At 44.4% G+C, this 17,051-nt stretch overlaps 2 protein-coding genes and 1 pseudogene across 10 annotated transcripts in view; 2 read left to right on the top strand and 1 right to left on the bottom strand.

The window, feature by feature from the left end:
- Positions 1 to 17,051, top strand: part of LOC118903280 (cytidine monophosphate-N-acetylneuraminic acid hydroxylase) — a 268,648-nt gene that overhangs the window by 42,702 nt on the left and 208,895 nt on the right. The window lies entirely within an intron of this gene.
- CARMIL1 (capping protein regulator and myosin 1 linker 1) overlaps positions 1 to 17,051 on the bottom strand; it is a 316,540-nt gene that overhangs the window by 256,277 nt on the left and 43,212 nt on the right. The gene's annotated exons all lie outside the window — the stretch shown is intronic.
- LOC118903447 lies at positions 992 to 8,939 on the top strand (annotated as a pseudogene).

Here is a 17,051-nt window from a genome sequence, read left to right as displayed (position 1 = left end):
ACAGACACCTCAGCACCCTTGAGGGGTTCCAAGGACATGTTATGTTTGAAATGCCTATTAGACACATCTGAGTATCGATGACCAGCAGGGAGTCAGATAAAGGGGGCCTGGGTTCACAGGAGAGATCAGGGCTACAAATAAAAATGTAGCAATCTTCATCGCACAGATGAGTTTTAAAGCATAAGCTAAATAGAGAAGAGATATAAGTGCCCTGAGGCACTCCATTTAGAGTTTGGGGAGATGAGGAACCAGCAAAGGAGGCTGAGAAAGACCAGCCAGAGAGGAACAAGGAAAACCAGGAGGGGTGTGTCCGGGCAGTCAAGTGGAGAATGTATTCAAGGGGGAGAATAATCGACCGTGTCAAGTGCTGCTGTAGGTGAAATAAGAGGAGACTGGGACCACTGTGGATCGCAGCAGTGAAACGTCACTGATGACCTGATAGGAGCAGAGGAAGTGGAGTCCGAGTGAGGGGTAAAAACCCCACCGTATGCGTTCCAGATAGAACGGGGCAGGGTGGGGGCGGATAGCAATATTAGACGTGATGAAAACAGATGACTCCTTCCAAATGTTCTGTTGTAAGAGGAAGAAATTCGCCAGTAGCTGGAAGCGAAATCAGAGTCAAGAGAGGATGTTTTTATTTGATGGGAAAAATAATAACTTGTATGCCTGTGGGAATTCAGTAGAGAGAAAACTGATGATCTAGGAGGGAAAGGAGAAATTTTATGGAGCAATGCCCTTGAGAAGGTATTTGGAGATGGAAATGGGATGTCGTGCCCAAGGAGCTGGGGGCTCGGGCACAGACACAGGCAGGTGCTAGGTGTGGTGCAGGGAGCATGTGGAAGTTCTCTTCTGATTGCTTCCATTTTTTTTTTTTTTTTTGTGAAAAGGGAAGTGGCAAAGAGTACAGACAATGGATGTTTGAAAAGCAAGTATAAAGTATGGGATGGTTGTCTAAGAGAAGGAAGGAATGAACAGACAGTGGCAACACGACATGACTGTCAGGTGACATCAAGGGCCCACCTGGCACTTGTGATCACTAACTTAGAGTGAGATGATCAATACGGCGGGGTATGGTTTTGTCCCGGCACATGTGGTTGCCCAGGTGCAAGTACAGAGTAGGTGCAGAGAAAGAGACGGATTTAACCGGAATTGTGGTTTAGTCAAGCGAGAACGACACAGTGTGAGAGGGACAAGGGTGATGAGGATGTAAGTAGTGATGAGAGTGGTTGATCGGGGAATTCAAGCTGGGAAAGGAGAGAAGTCAGGACTTGGGGTGAGGGTGGAACCATGAAGAGGTGGCAGATTCAATGAACTGAAGGTCCTGGTGGTCCAAGGACTGTCGAGGTTGGAGGTACCGCACAAGGCGAGCCAGAAGGACGGGAGTGGTGGTCAGAGTGGGGTGTCCAGAGAGAGCTATGGAGGCACAGAGGTTACTGGTGATGACAGGACCAAGGGCATGACCCTGGGATGGAGTCACTGAGGAAGGTGGGAGACCACTCATAGGAGGAGATGAGGTTGAGAAGCTGAGGGATGAAGGGGTTGGCAGGATTACCGACATGAGTAGTGAAATTCAGGAGAACTAGCAGGAGTTGCATTGGAGCGAGGGACAGTGAACCAGAAGCCGAGATCTTCAGGGAATGAGGGGAGTGACTGGGTGAGGAGCAGACGCCTGGCAAGGGACGGTGCGCCACACAGAGAGAGACCTGAGACAGAGCAGGAGGCTCTCGGGAGGAGGGGATACAGCACAGAAACCTCGTAGAAAAAACCTTTTTTTTCTAAATAAATTTATTTATTTATTATTTTTGGCTGCATTGGGTCTTCGTTGCTGCGTGCGAGCTTTCTCTAGATGCGGCGAGCGGAGGCTACTCTTCGTTGCGGTGCGCGGGCTTCTCATTGCGGTGGCTTCTCTTGTTGCGGAGCACAGGCTCTAGGCACGCGGGCTTCAGTAGTTGCGGCATGTGGGCACAATAGTTGTGGCTCATGGGCTCTACAGCACAGGCTCAGTAGTTGTGGCGCATGGGCTTAGTTGCTCCGCGGCACGTGGGATCTTCCCGGACCAGGGATCGAACCCGTGTCCCTGCATTGGCAGGCTAATTCTTAACCACTGCACTGCCAGGGAAGCATAGAGGATACTACCCCATCCCTAACCGTGGTTCAAGGGTAAGGTTAAAAACCTGCAGCCACTTGAGAGGCCTGCAGGAGAAGCAGTATTGTCAGGGGAGCCCCAGGTTTCCATAAAAGCAAGAAGGGGAAGGGGATGTCCACAGACAAGGTCAGGAAGTTGGGGATTTGCTGATGACTGACCCCGAGGGCACAGAGTGCACAGGGAGGGGGCTCCAGAGGGAGAGACAAAACTTTTAAAACTGAAGTAAAAAGTCTGAAGTAAAAACTGAAAACTGAAGTAAAACTGAAGTAAAGAGTCAAATGAGGACATGACGAAAGAATGAGGGATGCCTTGGGAGTCAGGCTTCCTATGGTGACTGGCACAAACAGGAGTAGGAAGTGTGATGCGACTGGTCCTGATGCTGAAGGCAGAGAGTGATGGAGAGGCTGGCAGTGTGGAAGGGTCTTTCCAGGAGCAGAGAACTGGGAGTCCTATTTGACCCCTACTGAGGATGTTAGGGGTGCTGAGGAAGGTGGGAGGCTGCTGAGAAGATACAGACTTACTCCTCACTAATGGGCCGATAGAGAGATGTTTCGTAAAATTAGCCTCTTCTGGGCTTCCCTGGTGGCGCAGTGGTTGAGAATCTGCCTGCCACTGCAGGGGACACGGGTTCGAGCCCTGGTCTGGGAGGATCCCACATGCCGCAGAGCAACTAGGCCTGTGAGCCACAACTACTGAGCCTGCGCGTCTGGAGCCTGTGCTCCGCAGCGGGAGAGGCCGCGATAGTGAGAGGCCCGCGCACCGCGATGAAGAGTGGCCCCCGCTTGCCGCAACTAGAGAAAGCTCTCGCACAGAAACGAAGACCCAACACAGCCAAAAATAAATTAATTAATTAATTAAATTAAAAAGAAATGTACCACAATTTAAAAAAAAAAAGTAGCCTCTTCTGAAAAATGTGAAAATACTGACTTGATCTAACTATCCCAGCAATTACCTTAGATCCTTTATGTCTAAAAATAAATGTAAATCCTCTAGAAACCAAAATTCTGCATTTTTTAAACTACCCAAGGGAAGTCCCTGGCAGTCCAATGGTTAGGACTCGGCGCTTTCACTGCCAGAGCCCGGGTTCTGTCCCTGGTCAGGGAACTAAGATCCCACAAGCCATGTGGCCAAAAAAATAAAATAAACTACCCCAAATTTCCTCAACTACGGGAGAATGAACATGAAAGCACATAAGCCTTCACAGTGACACACTGGCCATTGGGTGCTATAGACATTCTAAGTTAAAGAAACACCCAATGATGTACATTCTTCAAGTACATACAATCTTATAAAACATCGGAACAAGGAGAAGCAGTGCTTAGGCCCTGAACACTTTAGAAGGATTCTTAGAAGGAAACTGTGTGCTTATTTTACGTCTGGAAAATAAGATTAGACAGATAGTTACATCATATTTCCTGACAAGATTATTAGAGTGCGGTTGCCAAAGTAACCAGTGAGCCACGTGCATAGCTGGAGGAGGAGGAAAATTAGAGGGCATCTTTTTCAAAAAGAATAAATGACATACTTTCAGAGCAGGTAAGAACTGCTAAAGGCCCTGTAGTTGGATCCTTCACCCAAAGGGCCCTAAGAAGTTATAAAGTTTTTACATATAGAGAAACTGTAAGAAATGCTCTTTTGAAATTTCACATCATCCAAAGAGAAAAATAAGGTAAAAAATGAAACTTCTTAGGCATGAGTTGAGAGATGTTGGAAAACTTATCAGTAATAATAAATAAGATAAAGATTTCAAGCCTAACTACAAAGAACAGAGACATATCCTTAGTACTTACTAGATGCCCAGCACTTTCTTTTCACTTAATCCTCACAACAATTCCATTTCTTCCGTTGAGCAGTCAAAGAAGTAATCAAGGTTACAGAGTACAGTTGGCCCTTTGGATCCGAGGTTTCCACATCCGCAGATTGAACCAACCACAGATCGAAAATATTTGAAAAAAAAAATTCCAGAAAGTTCCAAAAAGCAAAACTTGAATTTCCTGCACTCTAGCAACTATTTACACAGCATTCACATTGCATTATGTATTATAAGTAATCTAGAGATGATTTAAAGTATGCAGGAGGATATGCATAGGTTATATGCAAATACTATGCCATTTTATATAAGGAAGGTGAGCATCTTGGATTTCGGTATCCTCAGGGGGTTCCGGAACCAATCCCCTCACGGATACCAAAGGATGACTGTAAGTTCCAGAGCTAGGATTTGAACCCCGGTGAGCCCAGCCCCCAAACCTGCCCTGCATCTAGAGACTCTCGGGATGGCCCGGTATCCATGACAGCTGTAGTCAGGTTATCAGTCCAGATGAGCGTCTAGCCTGCCTGTCACCAAAAGCTGACGTGAGAAAGTCACTCTCATCCTCTCCGAACCTGAGTTTCCTCATCTAGAAATGAGAGTAAATAACCTCTTCACAGAGGGAAAACCAAAGATCCAAATAAGTCTCTGGCCTAGTTTTATACATACAAAGTCATGCTCTTAGAAACAGGTCAGAGGAAACCTTAATGGTCTCATCACCTCCTAATGTTTATATCGCGTCTGAGACATCCCCGTGCCAAAGTCTCATCCATCTTACACCTGAATTCTTCCAAGTGCGGGTTACTCACCAGCCAATGAAGAAAACCACTTTAACTCCAGACAATTAAACTTTGTCCCATTTAATGTCCTTTCTCTGACTCTAGTTGTATACTATGCACTCGTTCAGAGCAAGTCTGGATACTCAGTAAGCTCTAAATATTGGGAGATACCAGCTCCTCTGAAGAAGAGCTTCGCAACCTTTTCCACACCTGCGCCCCCCTCCACCTGTCAGGCACTATTTTCTGTTCTCCACGTTCCCTAAAGATCGCAGGCATGGATGAACAACCTCTAACCCAAATGTCCTCAGAACCCTGGGAAGGTATTCTGTTAGGCTAAGAGGCTTAAATTCATTTAGAAAAACTAGATCTTTCTTATTACTTCCCCAACACATTGCTAACATTCTGAATTTTTAAATATGTATATAAAAGATAGACCAAAAAAAAAAAAAGATAATAGGAGCTGAAGGGTTTTGCTCCATCAGTACACACACCCTCCATCAGTTCCATTCAGATGCAGCTTTTATTTTCTTCTGGCTCTGAGCACTTCTTTGACAACATTTTATCGTCCATAGCATCTTCTGCAAGTCTCACATCTCTCTAGAATCAGACAGCCTCGAGTCACACCCCAGCTACTTAACTAGCTGTGCGACCTACAGCACTACCTAAAAGCTCAGTGCCTCAATTTGCTCATCTGTAAAATGGCAACAACAATAACATCAACCTCATAAAGTTCTAGTGAGGTCAAATAAGAACACTTAGTGCCTGGCACAAGTATGTAAAGATTAGCTACTATCACTGCAGTTCCCCTTGACTGTCAGGGCTCTATCTTTTGTGTACTTCCTTTTAAGATCTAAGTTCATCAGGAAGCTGCCACATTGTCATACTTCTTCCTTCCGGTACCTTCCCCTTATCTTCTACAAAGGATTCATTTATAAATACACAGTCAGAATTAAAATATCTGAGAGTTTCCTAACTTTCCTGACATCTGGCCTATGATCACTTAGCAATTCTTATTCAACATTTTTTAAAACAATAGCTCCCTTGACAATCTTCTCCAGCATTCATTTTTGAGGTTGAGTCTACTGACTCACCATCTTGTACGCAGGGGGCATTTGGATCTCTCCTCCTAGTGAGTGGTTGGTTCATGGTCTTCTGCGGATCCATCCGGTCTTTCATCAATGTGACCAATGCCCCTTGTGGTCAACGGCACGCATGTTAAAGACAGATGGCTGGGGTCTGAGGTTCAATCTGAAGTTGTGGAACAAAGCTACACTAATTGGCCTATCTGGGAATTAAACCTCTGGTCTTTGGCCTTTTTAAGTATCATACCATAAACGAACGAGCCCATATTCTTGGCCTCCAGCCAAAAGCAATAAATTCTCGTGGATTGTTCTTAGTCGTCTGTAAAGTTCTACAAGTGGAGGATCTGTCAGATAACGAATATTCTACACTCAAAATGTTGTGACACAAACACTGGTTCAAAACTAGCAATCGTTACAAAAGACATTAAGCTACCCATTGAACACGGAAGACTTTAATGGCAGCTGACTTTAGAAGTAAGGAGAAACCTTCTGCTTCTTCACTATGGAGCTTGAAAAACAAATGACCCTCCCAAGGAAGGTCTGCCCACCTGGGTTAGTTGGGGAGAGAATCAGAGGCTCAGTCAAATTTCCATTTTAATGCTATTTAGAAAGCGGTCTCTGACTGTGGTAAGGCTAAAGAAAACATCTTAAAAATATAAGTAATGAACCTATAAGGAGGGGAAAGTAATAAGGAACCAAACGAATAATGAAGCTGACCGTTTCCTTGAGTCTGACAACAACGCAGCCTAAATGGGCATGATGTTGGAATCCTGGAAAGTGGGAAGGGAGCGTCTCCAGCCAATTCTCTCCTAATAACGTCACCATCACCTCCACCATTTACTGATCATGTGCCAGCAAATGACTGTGCTAAGAGTGTTCATGCCATACCTCATTAATCTTTACAAAAACCCCAATGGCAGAGATTACAGAGGTTTAACAAGGGTAAGTAACATGCACAAGGTCGCACAGAACAGGGCTGGGACTCAAACACCAAAGCCTCTCATGCCCTTAATTACTGCCTTCCAACTAACATCAGCATCTCTGCATCTGGCCTCCCACTTTCCAGCCAGAGACAGACCCAACTCTGAAGAGAACAGAAACTTCCATTTGGTGGCTTTACCAGTACCGGACACCATGGTCCCAAAGGCCACCAATTTGTCTATGGCCACACTGCTAGGAGTTGCTGTTCTGTTCAAGAAAGACCATCTGAAATATCTACTACCTGAATATCCACCACACAGGGAAGAATAATGAAAACTGGACAGACTCCATGATAGGAATCAAAGTAAGCCCAGAAAAGAAGCAGGCAGGTTGCATAAAAGGTAAAGGGTTTCCTGACCCGATATTACATTAAGAAAATAACCTCCTGGCAGGGAAAACTCCATGAATCCCAGTGAAAGGAAGCAGAGGGAGATGGAGGTGAGAAGCAGAGGGAGGTGGATGGGGGGAAAACCAAACTCCACCTTCATATGCTAGCTAGAAGCCAGCCAGGCAGCAAGAGTAGCCAGAACTCAGACTCAAATGATTTCCCAAGAGGGTTCAAACAGCTAAGGCCAAGCTTAAAAGATTGTGGGTGTGTGCATGGGGGAGGTGGTAGGCCTCTATTTATAACAGGGGCAACTTCTTCATTTTCACCCCCATCAGTTTGTTGTGGTGGTTTCATTTTATTTTATATTGGTGGGGGAACAAACGGGAACTTGGATAGGAAAAAAAAAAGTCACAAAGGAAATTCTGTAGTTTGTTTTTCATTCATGGAATATACAAATTCCATCAAAACTATTACACCCTTTAGGGACCCTCTATGGGAGGAGTAATGCTGGTAGAAACTCAAATTCTGAAACAACGGGATCACCCTTTAACTTTCAGCATATAAAACTTATGTGCTGATTCTTTTCATTTTAAATAACTTTCAAAAGACAAAAATAGCACAGCCCAAGAAGTAAGATTTAAGTGTGAAATCCTTTCATAACAGAACGACTCATTCATCAAAATAGCTGTTAAAACCCAATCAATGGCCCACTCACTTACTGGAAAAGTGCTAAATACAAAGATTTCCTCAGAATAAAATTCTCTGAACTGGGTCTTTTTTTTTTTAAATCACTCCCTATTTTATCAAATTTATTTATTTATTTATGTTTGGCTGTGTTGGGTCTTCGTTTCTGTGCGAGGGCTTTCTCTAGTTGCGGCAAGCGGGGGCCACTCTTCATCGCGGTGCGCGGGCCTCTCACTGTCGCGGCCTCTCTTGTTGCGGAGCACAGGCTCCAGACGCGCAGGCTCAGTAGTTGTGGCTCACAGGCCTAGTTGCTCCATGGCATGTGGGATCCTCCCAGACCAGGGCTCGAACCCGTGTCCCCTGCATTAGCAGGTAGATTCTCAACCACTGCGCCACCAGGGAAGCCCTGAACTGGTCTTTTAAAATAAGTGCAGCGATTTATATCTGCTCATAGATAATGACATAATGGCAAAACTATTACCAAAAGTATAGACTCTCCTAATAAAAGTAGTCAAGAAATAGAAAAAGGACCACCTTTTTTCTGTAAAACTAATATGTAAAGGCAGAACTACTAGGAAAATCAAGGGAATATGCCTGCCTCTATTCTCATCAGACACACAGAAAATGAGGACCGTGGCTCCTTCCCTGCGGCTGCGGAGTTGCACAGAGGCGGAGGCTCGGATGCACTCAAGATTCGGCTCTACCCTTAACCCACAGCCATGGCCCCGTGGCCGAGGAAGGCTTTGCTGCTGGAGGTGTAATGGACGTTAATACTGCTCTGCAAGAGGTGCTGAAGACTGCCCTCGTCCAGGACGACGTAGCACGTGGAATTCGCGAAGCTGCCAAAGCCTTAGACAAGCGCCAAGCCCATCTCTGCGTGCTTGCATCCAACTGTGATGAGCCTACGTTATGTCAAGTTGGTGGAGGCCCTTTGTGCTGAGCACCAGATCAACCTGAGTAAGGCTGATGACAGCAAGGAACCAGGGGAACGGGTAGGCCTCCGTAAGACTGACAGACAGGGAAAACCCCGTGAAGTGGTTGGCTGCAGCCGTGTGGTGGTGAAGGACTATGGCAAAGAGTCTCAGGCCAAGGATGTCATCGAGGAGTACTTCAAACGCAAGAAATGATCAAACTAAAAAACTGGGCTCTTGTTCCTCATATCTGGTGTTTTATTTGGGGCAGGAAAGTAAGGTCCCTGTTAATGAAGGACAAAAGAATATTCATTGCAAAATAACTGGAAGCATGCTATCTGTCTCCTGGTTTCTAAGTGAAAGCCTATTCTCCCAACCAGTAAGTAATTTCAGTGTTGGCAAGTAGAAGAGCCCAGTAAAGACAGGCTTACAGTAAGGTATTGCTGACAGTCAGGGCTTCTTGGGTGTGAACATTTATCACGACTATGACAAGGCCAGCCTAGAACCTAGAGAAATGGGTTGAGGCTAGTCAAGCGTGGGTGCCAATAACTTAAAATCCTAAAGCTGGATTGGATTTAGGCTGTGGGACACTAGAAGGTACATGAAGTCCAGGTGCATTTATGCACATGCCCATTAGGGAAGGTCAGGGTGCCTTACCTTTATTTACCTAAATACTAGGCACAGAAACAAGATGTGCTTCCATGTACTCTATTCCCTCTAGAATCTCAGTAGGGAGAAGTAATGTACTTCAACAAGCCTGGATCGAGTTGGGTTTGTTGGTATGAGTATGAAACAGTTGAGTCAGGTAGGACTAATGGAAGTCTTAAAATTGGAATCCCTTGTAAATTGCCAACCGGGGTGCTTTGAGTTTCTCTCCCCTGGTTTACCAGTCTTACTATACTGTTACAGGACACATGTGAAGGGAAAATGAATTCAGTTTGCTTTTAATTCTAATTTCTTTATATCATCGTCGGCTTAACATTTTGAGTCCCTATACTGTATCTGGTGCTGTTTGAGTCTGTTGATGCAGTGGAAAAACCATATTTTTGTTTGAAAAAAAAGAAAAGAAAATGAGGACTGTGGTTTGACAACCCATGCAAAATAGTCTCCCAGGGGACAAAAGTCCTGGGGACAGAACGCAGCAGTGTACAGCCACAGCCAGTGGGGTACCCTCCTATCACGTTAAACACTACTGAGTATTTATAACTATAATAACCTTCTTTACACACGAAGACCTTGTGGTTAAAGAAGTGTTTTTTTAATATCTTTACTGAGTCAAAATATTAGTCACCAAATGAAAGTTTTCAAAAACTCTTCACTACATCATGTCCACTCTGAGCAAACAACACTCTTTGTTACAAGAACATTTTCGAGTATTTTGTTTCACCATGGAACAAAGGAATCACTCACTGGGCTGTCCTCATTCGCGGCTGGCCTCATTCAGTTCACTTGAAGAACCTCTGACCCATCACCACCACGATCGCCCCCCCCCCTTGTGTTTTCTGTATGGCACCTTTCAGAGAACAACTCCACGCAGTTCAAATGTCAATGATGCCATTATGGGCATGGAATCTTTTAGAGGATGTTGGCTGCTTATATACCATTGTGTGACTGGACAACTGACTCGACATTCAGTTTTTTAGAGGTGGTCCAGATCTCAGTTTCCTTCCAGCTTCCTTAAAATAGAGGTGAGATCATCAAGGTCAGAAGAAAGGTGCCCAGTTACCATAATACAAATGAATAAACAGAAACGTAAAAAATAAAGAAATTAAGACCCTTAGCTCGTAAATGTTATTTGGGTTTTAAGTAGTTGTGGAGAAATGAGAACGAGTGCAAATATACTGGAGCGAATACTGGACGCTGAACCATCAATACTTGAATCTTGAACGGATATATGGTTGACTCACAGCAAGACATTCATTAACTCAGAAGTGGAGATGCATAATAAGGAAGTAGAGAGATGTATTTGAATAGCTCTACATTTTTTTAAAGGCACAAATCATGATAAGCATTTGTCTCTTTAAACTTTATGACATCATAATCCAGCACAATGACTGCCTTTACAAAGAAGCACTTCACTTACTAGAGCAGGCATAGTTTATTTAAACATGATATTTTTTACATCCAATCTATACACTGTCTTTTAAAGGGCAACTGTACCAACACTACAAATCTGTTAGTGAAAGAACAGAATTTTAAAAATGTAATTCTAAATGACTCCTGAGTCTGAGGAAGATACAGATATTAAAGTTTATATCTATACATTGTTCCTAAAAGGATGCATCTAAAACAGTGATTGAAATAAATCCTTTTCTGGAACACAGCTGGGCATAACTTGACAAACACTGAAATAGGTGCTCTGTTTATTGACTGTTTTGGTTCACTCATTCAGGTAGGCAACATTTACTGAGTGCCTACCAGGTACCGTGCACTATGAAAGGGGCTTGAGGGTATAAAAATGGAATGAGAGTAGTTTTTTACTCTTAATAAAAGCTAATAATAATAATACTAGATTGAAAATATAAATAATAATCAATAGGACTTAAGCATAGGTGCTTTCATGAGTGATTTACATGCATTAACTCATTTATCCTAAAAACAATCCTAGGAGATAACCATTTTACAGGTGACAGAGCTGAAGCACAGAAAGGTTAAGTGACTTGTCCAATGTCACACAGCGTGGAGCCAGTACAGCAGGGGTTTGAACCCAGGCCACCTGGGACTACAGTCCACACTCCTCACCATCATGTTCTACTAAGGTGCTCGCAGGCTGATGGGAAGGTGGCTGCGTCTGGAAAGGATTCTTAGAGAAACACACCCAGGAGCCGAGTCCTGAAGGATGAAGTGGATGGAATGCGGAGAGGGAGGCATTTCGGTCAGAGGTTAATGCTACCTAAGAGCATGGAGGCAAGAAACCTCTTCTCATCCATAGAGCAGGTAGTTGCTAAAGCTGGGACTAAGGATGCACACAACGAGGGGCAGGAGATGTGGCTGGAAAGGGAAGCAGGGGTCAGAAAACAGCACCTGAAATCTATGGGCGGGAAGGGGGGTGAGTGAAGGGTTTTTCCTCCTGGGAATACAGAGGATGGGTGGAAAGGGGGTGAACTAGGAAGCAAGGAGGCAAGTTGAGAAGCAATTCAAGAGAAAAGCGATGAGGATCTAATAGAGGTGGTGGGAATGGTCAAGCGACCAACGATCATAGCAACATGACAGCATGGAGATCCGCCAGGAATGAATAATTTAGACATGCACAATCTTCATGTAAAAGGTGTGCATATCTTCCATATAAAATGACTTTAATGACCTGTAGGTGATGTGGAAACCTAGAGATCATAAACAAAAATACAGATGCCAACACGAGGCGAGGGAAAGAGCATTGCACATGAACCCACGGAGCACGGCTTCAGCCCCCGCTCTGCCACCCCACAACGGGGTGACTGCGACAGCCCACGTGGCCACTCGCTGCTAAGTTCTCTGTAATCAGGCTAGAAATGAGCTATAGGTCTCCTTCTCATTGAGTCTCTGCCCGCCATTTCTCAGCTGGAGGCGTGTCAGAATCAGTAAAATGCTTCATCCTACTTCTCTATTAGCTTATTTTCAACAAGTGTTTACAACAAACACAGCTTCACAAAAATCACAAAGATTAAAAATAAGAGTACAACCGCACTCTCAGAAAATAGATCTCTTTAACAGACAGTGCATCAAAATGGAAACTGCCTAATGACACTGTCTAGAACGTGGAACGTCCAGAGACCTCATATCATTTTCATAATTTAACACATCCTTATCATTTAAAGCCAGGAACCCAGAGTTGTTATACATTCCTTACAACAAAATCAAATCGATCGAACTGCGTGCTTTCCAGGATTTCTGAGGATTAGCCGCTCACCTATAGAGAAGGCCTGAGTAATAATACAAGAATCAGGGGCACAAGTTGCGATGCAAATTGCAATTTAAAAAACAAACACATTCAGACCATGGCATATGGTTCACAGAGACAAGCGTTCTTATACAAAACAAAACAGCAGACTGCCAGTTCAACCACTACCTAGGCTTTTATGATTATTATGACTGAAAATTTTAGCGTTGAGAGTCCTGGCAACAAAGGCAAAAAGCAAACAGTGTTATTTTAACTAACTGATTTTTTAAAAGGAAGCAGGCAAGATTTTTAAATGAGAAAAGTTTGTTTTTCCTGGCACTAAATGCTAACAGCAATTTAGCATAGAAGCTATTCACTCAAAAATATCCACGGGTCCTTAATGAAGCACAGAATAGGAAAATGGACTCATTATTCCTTTAACCAAAAAATGTGGACATGTCCTTCACACTCAGCTTCTCATATCAACTTTTGCTAAAAGCCAAAAACAGACATTAAAAATTACAGGCGCTTCTTCCGGGCGGGTCCAGCCAGGTAGTTTTCTAGAAATCTAATAACAAAGAGGACTCTATTCTGACTACCTGGGGGACAGTCCTCTGGGTCCTGCCAGGCGGTGAGGCAGAATAGAAAGAGTAAAGGCCGCAGGGTCGGACAGACGACCAACATTGTCGGCTTCTGGCCTCCACTGATTAGCTTTGGAAAATGGTTGAAGGATTTTAAGCAGGGAATGATACACTTGGATCTGCATTTCAGAAAGCCACTGGGGCGGCTGTGCAGCCAGAGGATCAGAGTGAGGCCACAGGCCATGGGGCTAGTAGTTAAAAGGCTGCTGAAGTTTGCCTGGAGAGCCGGTGATGACAGCCTGAACGAAATTTTAATGGGACTTTAGTACCCACAAAATCTCCTTAGTCTACAACAGGTCAGCCTCGCTCGTGAGGCGTCTATGACAGCAGTGGTGCCCCAGGAACACACAGTCCTTCCCCAGAATATTTTGTGGAGGGCTGTTCCCCCACCCACTAATGAGGTCCTTGCATGTAGCAGAGAACAAGTGACTTCTTCAGCTTTTATACTAAAACAAACAGAAGAAAAATGGTTCTGACAGCAAGAGGCTGGAGGAGGCCCAGAATGAACTGACCCCAGAGCGCGAGCAGTGGCAAGGCTTTGTTCCTCAGGGCCCTCATGGGCGGAAGAGATACTGCCTACCTCCTCCCAGGAAGCTTGCTTCCCCTTGTTGAAGACTGATTTCCCGTAGAAACAATGTTAGAATCAAACAAACTTCTTGTATAATTTATCTTGATAAACATGATTCACTTCTGCAAAACTTTTAGCAAAATTATATTACAATAAGTTCTGTCCTCCCTCCCCTATCTAAAACACACAAACAAAAACCTTAAAATACAAACTATAATTTATGAGCTCAGTAAAATGATAAGACTGATCAACAATCCTCGAGCTTTCTAAGTCTATAATGGAGCACCTGAGCCAGTCCTTCAAAATGGCAAAGAGTCAGCACCTCTGAGAAGTGTTCACCTTAGGCAGCAGGTAAACCATGGCCTAGGCCATTCTAGGTCCCATCCTCACCTGTCTTCTAAAACCAAAAAGGATTTTCTGACTTGGTTGCTACTTAGCAGGTCTCCCAGCCTCCAGCCCTGCCATACTGTAAGCCCATTACCACACTGGGGTCAAGTGTAAACCTGATGTCTCCCCTTCTTTCTGGACTCCTTAAAAGGTTCTAGAAAGCCCTCCATGACTTAACCCCAAACTATACTTCGTACATTAAATTCTTTTCCCACTTGTCACTAACTCTTAGCCTTCAAGCCTCAACTCAGGCGTCAACTTCCCAGGGGAACATCCATCTAGCTCTGAACTAAGCCAAGGGCCAGTCCGTCACCCCACAGCACTGTGGGCACACCTCTTACTACATGATACTGAGATTATCCGTTAGAGTCTGCATGTTCTTTTTGTTTTGCTTATCTTCCTACCCCTGGTAGTAGCACTGGGCCCAACACATCACAGGCATCTCATTGGTGTTTGCTAAACTACAGAATGAAACTTGTTCTCCGACTTCCCTCTCTACTCCTGACCTTCAATTTCCTGCCCTACAACTGTGTGCCTCAATGTGCACAAATGGGTTATTTTAACCACAAATCCCCAATGCTGAATAGAATCACATACTCTTCACAAGTTCACCATTAAACAACTCATATCAAAGAACGTCTGCTAGGGGACTTCTCTGGTGGCGCAGTGGTTAAGAATCCACCTGCCAAAGCAGGGGACACGGGTTCGAGCCCTGGTCTGGGAAGATCCCACATGCAGCGGAGCAACTAAGCCCGCGAGCCACAACTACTGAGCCCGCGTGCCACGAGCCCGTGCTCCGCAACAAGAGAAGCCACCCCAGTGAAAAGCATGTGCACCACAACGAAGAGTAGCCCCCGCTCGCCGCAACTAGAGAAGGCCCAGACGCAGCAATGAAGACCCAACACAGCCAAAAATTAATTAATTAATTAATTTTTTTTAAAAAAAGAATGTCTGCTTAGATTAATAATAATGAGCTAATGCCCGGACTAGAGACTGAAACTTTCCACGTATCTTCATATACACTGAACAGCCTGAACAACTCTTTGGGGTAAAAATATCCTTTCTTCTCATTGTTTTTCTCAACCCTATCTTTCAAAACACACACATGCAACAAGAACAGCTAAGATACTGTCAATATCTTTGAAAAATCCGGGCGGAAACAAGAAGGGATCTGTACTTAGTTAGATATGACAGAAGAGATGATCAGTTCTCTCATTGAACTTCTCCAAAAGATCCCTTATGTGTTCCATTTAAACACGTGTTTCCTCTTACTCATATCTTGATCTGAACACCAGCAATGCCTCTTAGATGAGAAGACTTCTCAGCCTGTGCTTTTGCAAGGATAATACACATTTCCAAACACATCATGTCCTGATCACTTAGGGTGAGAGTCAGGGAACCCAAATGTGTACAGAGGCCAAGGTGGTGTTGGGCCAGTCACTACCTCTTCTGATCTGTGTTAGGCACAGACGTAGGCCTGATTCCAAGGTCTAAGTTCTCAAGAGTGGCTGGAACTGAGATATATGACTGAAATCTCCCAATTTGTAAATACTGGCAACCAATTTAACTTTTTTTAAATTCTGTGTACTTAAAGCACATTAGAATAGGCTGCAGGCCACTAGCTGGTGACATCTGCTTTCCGTCTAAGCTACCCATTGTCATTTTCAGCGGCCCACTGATTCTTATAAACTTTTGTCTTCTCCAACATGAGAGATCTTTTGTGACTGAAAATACATATGACTCTCTAAGACTGGCACCAACTGTAGGGCCCAACACCCGATGCCCCGGGCTCCAGAACAGCTGGATTAAAGCATCCATGTTAACCTACAGGAGTTTCATCCAGCTCATCATTCCAGGAGAGTTTCTCCCCATATTTCAGCTTAATTACCTCAACCACTGTTTCCACCAGGAGCCAGGGGAGAGGTGAAGGCAAATGGAGTCTACAGGGAACTGCTCCAAAGGCCCACAGAACCCGAGATAAGTCTGGGAGAGAGAGAGAGATAATGATCCCAAGTTCGTATAGTGGAACTTGAGAGAGAATGGGTGAGGAGGCTGAGACATCTGAACTCAGAGAGATGGAACTTCTATAGGAAAGGAACAAGGCCTTCCAGCTCTAGAGGAAAGAAAAGGTAAATAAACATGCACACAAAAAGTAAATAAACATCAAAATAGAAAGGAAGCTTTTAATGAAATGCCCAAAGAAGCACCTGGTCTGTAGCTGCTTTAACGTAAGATTCACAGGACTATCTAGAGAACTCCCAGGTCCGTCTTTAAGGACCAAGCCCAACACTGAGCATCTAAAGAGTCCTTTCTGTCTGTGAGGTACCTGCCAGGGAAACTAAACTTAAGTGCCTTGCCATGGCTCAGTCTCCTTTCAAGTACCTCATTAGGGACCTCCCTGGTCCAGTGGTTAAGACTCCGTGCTCCCAATGCAGGGGGCCCGGGTTCCATCCCTGTTCAGGGAACTAGACCCCGCGTGCCGCAACAAAAGATCCCTTGTGCCACAACTAAGACCCGGCGCAGCCAAATAAATAAATAAATATTTTTTTAAAAAACAAAATAAGATAAAGTACCTCACTGGTCCTTTATCCCTTGCGGACGCCTCTGGCTTTATCTGGAAAAACTCACTCTGTGAGCCCTGTCCCACACTCCGCTCTCACACCTACTTTGCCCTCACAAGCTTGGCATGGAAGAAAGATCCATTTTAAACGTGGGTTTAAACAGAAATTTTCTTTATGCTCTCATTTCGTCAGCTACAAATGAGGAAATCCCGCCTGCCTCACAGTGGGGATGAGATGAAATAATAAATCAATGGTTCCAACCATAAACGGTACTCAAATGTTCTTTGCTCTCCCCAAGCCCAGTCTCCCACTCCAGC

Source organism: Balaenoptera musculus, chromosome 11 (assembly GCF_009873245.2).
Source record: "Balaenoptera musculus isolate JJ_BM4_2016_0621 chromosome 11, mBalMus1.pri.v3, whole genome shotgun sequence".
Classification (NCBI taxonomy): domain Eukaryota; kingdom Metazoa; phylum Chordata; class Mammalia; order Artiodactyla; family Balaenopteridae; genus Balaenoptera; species Balaenoptera musculus.
This window is presented reverse-complemented; position numbering and strand designations above follow the sequence as displayed.